Source organism: Athene cunicularia (genome assembly GCF_003259725.1).
Source record: "Athene cunicularia isolate RWA chromosome 3 unlocalized genomic scaffold, athCun1 chr3_part1, whole genome shotgun sequence".
NCBI lineage: Eukaryota > Metazoa > Chordata > Aves > Strigiformes > Strigidae > Athene > Athene cunicularia.
In genome coordinates, this window is record NW_020799097.1 from 62,143,636 (window position 1) to 62,151,787 (window position 8,152).

Sequence of the window (8,152 nt, forward strand, 5' to 3'; positions counted from 1 at the left end):
GGGGGTGGGGGTTGGGGGGGAAGCAACAGTGTCAGGGACAAAATATCTCTGCTTCTGAAACATGGAAGAAAATTGTTTTTTCAAGACACCGTGCCTCTGTCTTGTATCTAAAATTTATATATCTAGTGTCTTAACTATTATCTTCTCTCTTGTCTCTTCAATAGTCTCCCTGTCCTCCCCTTTTCAGTCAGTGGTAAGAAAGGAGCCATTTCCTTTCTTGCTTCTGAGGACATGATGCATCTGGCTTCTTTTAGAAGTCTATGTATGGACAAGGGGAATCAGGTTCTGGAATTGCCTGTTCCTCACCATTAACTCGGAGGTGAGTTAAAAAAACTCAATCAGATGCAGATGACAGCATTTGTAGATATCTTGCTTAGGTCACATGTTGCTCCCCAAGGCTGTTGACCTGTCAGATCATAGACAAAATCTGGTCCTAAAGAAAAAGTGAAATAAAGTCATAGCTAGAAGCAAGGTAGGAGAGATAATTCTCTGAAAAACATAAAACTCCAGTAATGGCAGGTTAACTCACAGTGACTGTTTCTGAGGACTGGCAAACAAAAAAGCAGAAGATGCTTGTTTGCTTGGAAAAGACTTCTTGATTGCTTACTCTTCATGGTGAACCTCAACACATTTATGAGTTTCTGTAAACCCCACCAAATATTTTTGTGAGAGTAATTCACAGTTGTCTTGCCAGAGAACTAGTTTTCTTTTTGGAATAATTAGATACTATTTTACATTGTGCTTGATTGAGAGATGAATACAGCTATATCACTGTGCACTACCTGATGTTGCGGATGAGTGTAATCCATGGTTTGTTTACAACTTTTTTTTTTTTTTCATTTTAATGGAACACTTCATGTTATACAATAGAAGACCTATCTTAAAAATTTTTTTTCTGCCAGTGGGTAGTATATATTTGGCAGTACGTATTTGGTTTGTATGTTGGACTTCTGTTTCCCATAATTTTAATAATTTACTTCATTCTCAGCTGCCATTTTGAACATTAGCCTGATGTGAAGTAGCTAAACTGACATTTTTGTGTAAGTTGAGCTTCTGAAGCTGCAAAACATGAACAGAATCCTAATGAATGAATCTGTACATAATTTGTTCTTTTTCTCCAACGATTTTTCACCTCCACCTGCATCTTCACAGTGATATAAATACTTCTGTATTTTGAAAGTGGGTGGGCAGAATTGTGTGCATACATCTGATAAGCAAGAGACTTATGTATAGTTGCTCAAGCAGCAACTATGAGAAGTCATGACAGAAGTGTGTTTGGAGATTGTGTAGCATCAGACATTGCCCTTTTGTCACTTTATTGGACTCCTCTCATGCAGAGAATATAGACAAAATCTGTTAAAATTCTTGCAGCAAGGCAAAATGGTTTTTTTTTTGTTCTATTTGTTGTCTCTGTGTGGCAAGCACAGCAAGAGCCAAGTTCCTGCCCCAGATCCATGTTTGGAAAGGGATGTTTGCCATGAAGCCTCCCTGATTAGACTGTGCAAGGAACCCATGCTGGATATGGTGCAGGAATGCACCACTGGTTGGATGATTACTGCAGTGGTTTCCTCTGTGGTCTTCTTCATTGTTCCCTCTTGGTTTGCCAAAAAAATAAAAAAAAAAAGGTGATTTTCATTCAAGCCTTTCTTCTCTTTAAATCCTTCATTGGCTTCCTAATGACCTACACCTCACATTCAGACTCCTTGTATGGGCTTGAAAGACTTTCTGTAGCTCTCCGGTCTGTAACTTTAAGTGCTTTTGTGCTTGTTCACAGTCATGTCACAATGTCACAGTCATCCTTGATCTGAGCGTGGGTGACCTCTCTTCCTGTCCCTAACCTGGTTACAGTGGAAAGGCTCTTGAAGTCTTACTCACAGAGGTATTGCCGCTGTCTCTTTTCACCACCCAGTAAAGCTTGTTTCTATTGTGATGAGGCCCAAGTTTATTCAATGATATCTTTAAAATGAATAGAAGCATCAACAAAACATTACTCCTGCCAGACCCAAGCGGTTACCTTTTGAGGTGAAGGCTGTGGTTCTCATACTGCCTTAGTCCATAATAACCACATTGGTTGTTCTCATTGTAGCAGCACATCTAAATTTAGGTTGTAAGTTCTTTGCCCATTAGATTGCCTATTTGCTGTGCCAAGTGCAGAACAGAGTTTAGGCCCTGCATAATTTGGCTACTTACAGCTGGGGTGGCATGCTGTTGCTGGCTTGCTGACCAGGCTTTGCTACGCTCTGTTTTGATTTAATTCCTGGGTGCAAATTAGTGTATTGTCTTTGACTGTTAAACCAAATCTGGAAATGGTTCCTCAAAGGCTGCCCCTTTGCTTGCTTCAGACCATGGAAATAGAGGGCTGCAGAGACATTTCATAGGAACCCCTAATTTTCTATGCAAAAATGTTTCTGGAAACTAATTTCCACAGAAAGAGCTCAGTTCCAGTGCTCCCTTTCCTCTTACCTTGAACCAGCTGACCTGCAGAACAACATGTAGCCAGTTCTGTTTCCTCTAGTGTTTGAGAGAAAAGGTCCAGTGTCTGAAGAGCTGAAAGTAAGTTAAGCGTGTGTGTTTTGAGGGCAGCGTAAGTAAGCATAGCTGGTGATGAAAAGAATTTTCTGGATCAACTGATCAGGTGTACATTTGTCTAGATGACCTTAAAAAAAAGAAACAGAAGAGCAATGTATTATGTAAAATACATGTTAAAAGTTAGCACTAAAAATAAATTCTGACTGCTGTGCTTAGCACAACCACAAACTTTTCATGCATTCCTCCATTTGCTGGCAAATAGCATTAGGCTCACATTGTATCCAGGACACTATATCATGACTTTTCAGGCTTGGTCAGTATTTAAAAAATTCATTTGAGGTCCAATGAAATGAAAGTACAGTTTAATCTAATTAATTTAAAAAATAAATCCAGGTAATTTTTTTTGTTTGAAAATGTCAAAGTAAAACATTTGTACTTAAATAAACACATTCCTTTATTATTTTTTCCCTAGCTGAAAAAATTCCATGAATTTGCTAGGGATTTCCATGCAATTCTACCAGATCCAACCCCCTTTTTTTTGTAGAATAAGATACACAGACAAAAATGTTTCCAATTCTTTCCATACTTAGAAACATATAAGAAAATAATCATATCTGTCTGTAGGTCTGGGACCTCTTGTCTTTCCAAATGTGGGGGTGTAACTGGGCATTTGTGCCAACAGCCACAGAAAACATAAGAAGATCTTCACGGACACTGATAATATTTTGCAACAGTTTTGACTAGCTGGTGCCAAGCGGCTGTTTGCTTTGATGCCCACCTCTTCCAATCTCTTCATTACTGGTTCCCCCTGGACTTGGCCCTCATAATTCCACTCTTCTTTCTCCCTGCCCTTCTTCTCTTTCTCCCTCTGCTTTGTCTTACTATTTTGCTTATCACATTCCTGTCACTGTCTCCAGTGAAACCAGGGCTGTGAAGGTACCACAGCATTTGCTGCCATAGTTTTCTGTGTTTTATCTCCTTTCCTTAGTTTTTGGCTGTCTTGTCTGTTTTGACTGTAAGCAATTCAGGGATTATCTCTTTCTCTTCACCCACACAGTGTCTAGAACAGTAGATCTCCATTCCAGTTTGATCCTTAACAACACAACTAATAAGTATGTAAATAGGATGGACAACAAGTTTTATGTACTTATTTAGATAGGAAATGGTAAAGAAGCATGATTCTTGCCCCAAAAACTCTCCCTATATGAAGCAAAATAATTCTGTCATCCTATAGTGGAATCTTTCTGTGCCTATTTTACTTTAAGTGTGTTTTGTATTTTTATCTTCCACTGGCAGCCTTATGTGGCTCTATATAGCAAACTTTCTAGCACGATAATTTCTCACTCCTATTTTTCTTTCCTTTCTCCTGCAGACCAAATTCAAACTTCTCATTCTCCATATATAAATTCTCTCTTCTATCCTACTCTGCAAACCTAATTAAGAGCAGAGTCCTGCAAAAAGTCAGCACATGTAAAAGCTGGGGTAGGCTCCTGCACTGCAATTTCTTTTTAAGCAGTGATGAAACCAAGCTGATAGAGGTATTCAGTGTATCCTACAGTGTTTCCTTATCTCCTGTGAGGATAGTCTCTCACACAGCTGTTTGCCAGTGCTTCTCTGACTCACCCAGCAAAACTGGGATTGGAACAAATCGAAACAAACAGTTTCCAAGCTTTAATCCTAATGTCCTACACCTAGTTCCAAACCTGCACTAAAGGGCTTGCTTACATTCTTCCCCCTCAATCCACAAAGTCTCTTACATAAAATGCTTTCCTAGGTCACTCAAAAATAATTTCGTGGTGATTCAGTGGTCCATAATCTTTAATGAGTTTTTGGCACTGTTTGGTGACTGCTTGGAAATTTGAGGAGTGCAAGTAAAGTTGCACTGTAAAACTGTATGAAGGAAAATAGTTTTTTGGGGCTCATCATTTATAGCTCAGCAAAGATCAAGTATGAAAATAGTACAGTCTCAATTAGCTTCTGGTCTGGATGATACTGGTAAGCTGTAAATAAAAACCGTCTGTGTTTTGCTGGACTGTGAATAGGCTGCTTTGAGCAGCCAAGGAATGGCTTGAACTGGCTGTCAGAGGCTCAGAAAAGCCCCAGTCTGCATGACAGGCTGCTGCCCTGCTCAGCTGTTGGCAGTTACCTCATAGTCTGGGGGTTGGTTTTCTTTTTCTTTTAAATTATCTTGTAATAAACTTCAAGTTAACCTTAAACTGGGGTCAGTCTGAGGCTAGGTAGGTGATATATATGCCTGATACTAAAAACATCTAAAGGGTTCTGATTACCTCCTATTAATCTAGTTACAGACCTTAATATAAGATAGAAACTATTCTGGTCCCACAAATCTCTAGTCTTCCTAGCAATAGGATAAGAATAGGCCTCTTGGCTATTTTTTTAGATCCTGGATTATTTTTTTTTTTTTACTAGCAGTGATCAACACATGTTGTTCATTTCCCCCCCCAAAGTGGAACCACCAGAGATAAATGCAAATACAAATGAAGTATGGTTTCTGTAGACTAGAGGCTCTTGGGCAGGGGAACTTACAGCCCTTAAAAAAAAAAGAAAAAAAAGGAAAAAGAAAGAGAGAGGAGGAAAAAAAAATAAGATTGTCTCCCTTTCCTAAGGGCCACTTCCAGATATAGTCTTCCAAAGAATAAATGGATACCACCTGCAAGATCTTGGTGTGATGTGATCTCCGGCACTGAGGTCTCCAGGCACTGTTACTGATTTTTCAGGATTTTGTCAAAAACCCATTGTTCTAGAATTTTCTGGAGCAGAGCTTGTCTGATGAGAGATCAATATAAACTTTTTTTTTTTTAATATTCAGTAAAAGAAGTTACTCATTACCATCAGTTGATATAATTAAATTTCTACTTTGGAAAAACATAGGTGAATGTTTTCAAACTACTGAAATACCCACTTCTGTCAAAATATTTTTCTAGTTAAAAAATTAACTTGGTTTACAGCAAAAATGCTTGGTCTTTCTAAATGGTTAGAAGCAAAGTGTGTTTAAGAATTACATTCATGCAATATTTAGATTTACCAATCAAAACTTTTCCTCTAACCTCACAAAAATAGTCACGTGTTCCACTTTTGTCTGAGGAAAACTATTTATATCTAGAATGTTCTTGTAGAAGCATTGAGTGTGAAATGGCTTTTTAGGTGACATCCTTTCATTTTGCAAATCTGCCAAATCTATTCTTCTCTCCCTGTGAAGTGGTCAGGTGTTAATCAACATTACCCTATTAGCTATGGAGTTCTGTGTTTTAACCACCTGGGGATGATATTGTTTGCACAGGTGCCCTAGCTGGGGAACTGAATTAATATCCATTTTCCTTGGCTAAAAGGCTTGTTTTTCATGTCTTGACTGTCTTTTTCCAAACATAAATGCAGAATCTCTTTTGGACTTGCATTTACAATTAGCTGTTTTCACACAACAGGCTTTCTCTCCTGCTGATGCTGGTTCATTAATATGTAGATACATTTTCATGCTTTCACGAAAGGACCTGATCCTTTCCCCACTGAAATAATTAAATGTCTTGGCATTAATATCAGTGGAAGCAGTGTCTGGCCCTACATCAGTACTCCTCTTTTCCTGAAGAAGTTGCAGGCTTTCCCAAAATTGGTGGTTAGAAGGCAGGTTGCTCTCCATTAAAGACAACATTAAGGCGTGCAGCTTTTCCTAGTCTGTTGTTCTCGGTGTTCTCAGTCACGCTGAGTGTGCTCTCTCTCTGTTGACAGTACTCAGTCTGTCACAGTCCCCAGGCTTGTACTGTCCTTTTCACTGGAATTTGGATACACAGATCTGAACTGCAAATGTTTCCTGTCAGATTATCTGCCTACCTACCAGCCAGCCACTGCTTAATACACTAGTTCATTTATCTTCCCTATGAGTTAGGAGTCTTGGAAAACAAATCCTTTTTTTCTCCTTAGGAGGCTTTGCTTCTAGTTTATATTTCTACAGCTCTTTATGGAAGAACAAATCAGAGAGATTAGCTTTGTATGTAGCTCTGAAGGAGGAAAGGCTGATTTGTTCTATAGGATGCATCCAGACTCTATGACATATCCTCTCCTCAGTAAACTTAGGAGAGATTTCTGAGTTAGGTCTTTTATTAATTTGCCCTGACACAGAGCCCAATTAAACTGAATGTGAAGGTTCCTGGGGTTTCAGTGAGATTTGGCTCAAACTGTGAAAGGACCCAGGTTCCACAAAGCAAATACCTGCTGCCTTTTCCAGGGTATTTGGTCTTGCTTCAAAACAAAATGAAGCTTACTTAAGCCCACTACCCAGGAATGGATACATACCAGTTCTGTGCAGGATAAAATAAGCTACAATTTTCAGTATCTATTTTTTCTTCCTAGCAGACTTGCAGATCATTTTAAATCACTGAAGTGAAAATAATGTTATGGCAACAAAGGGACACACTACTCTGTTCAAGCATACCTTTCCCAAAGCCACAAAAAAATGGCTGTTTTCTGCTTTAGCAGACAAAGACTCCATCCAAGAACACCATGCAAATGCAGGAAGCCTTAGATACATGAGCATTTGTCACACAAATGACTCCCTCTTCTGCCTGCACCTGCTTAAGTTTGCCTACATTTGGTTTTGACTAGCTCCCTTCTATGAAGGTGATAATGGAAGAGCATCTGAGAATGGAAGAAACTGGTAGTTTCTTATATCATAGCATTGAGCATATCAGCCTAGAGGGACAGACTTTGTCTATAGCTTCTCTAGAAATCCACTTTATAATGGCAGCTGGGAGACTAGGTATTACTTGTGGGAAAACTGGGTAGGATATAAGTAAAGATGACCTTGGTCTACCCTAACCAGGCTACATATCCATAGGTGGTGAAGTCTATGAACATAAAGGCAGAGTGATGTATTTCACCACCTTGTTGAAGAACTTTTCTCACACGTTGCTGGGGATGCCTGAGTTTTGGGAGTGGGAGAGAGGGAGGCAGGGGTGGAGGGACAGCGCATAGAGGGGAGGTTTGCAGCACAGCATCCAGCCTCCATCTATCTCCAGTCTTGCTGATCGCATGGATGACTTCAAATAATTTTGAATCAGGTAAGATTTTCCTGCTTTAGATATGAAGAGAACAAAATGGCTGCTCCATCTCTCTCCTATCCCTTGGCTAAAATGAACATGAAAATGAGGGTAGAACAGTTGGCAGACTGGACAGATGTGTAGTGGTTGGAGAAGCTGATTTCTGGAGGAAGAAATGAAATTAAGATAGCCAGCATTTCCTTATCTCTGATTTTTCAAAGATTTTTGAGTGTCCTTTATAAATTGGCATTTGTAATTGCTTTAAGATACTGTGTTCAAGTGCTCTAAGTGTTTTTTGAAATTGCTTCCAAGGGAAGAGTTTTCTGAGATGCTACCAGATATAAAGTAAATGACGCAGAGCTGAATTCCTTACCTGCTTCTTTGCTGTGCCGTTGCAATGACACAAGAAGCCACAGGCACGCACAGCTTACAGGTCCTGCACCCCAGCTGCCACTCCCTTAGCACTCACCCACTTCTTTCTCCTTCCCCTGCCCCATCCTCCAGCAGCTCCATCCCTCCTTCCTCATTTTACTCCACAAACTCTTACCTTTCAGTCATCAAACAAAGTGGTT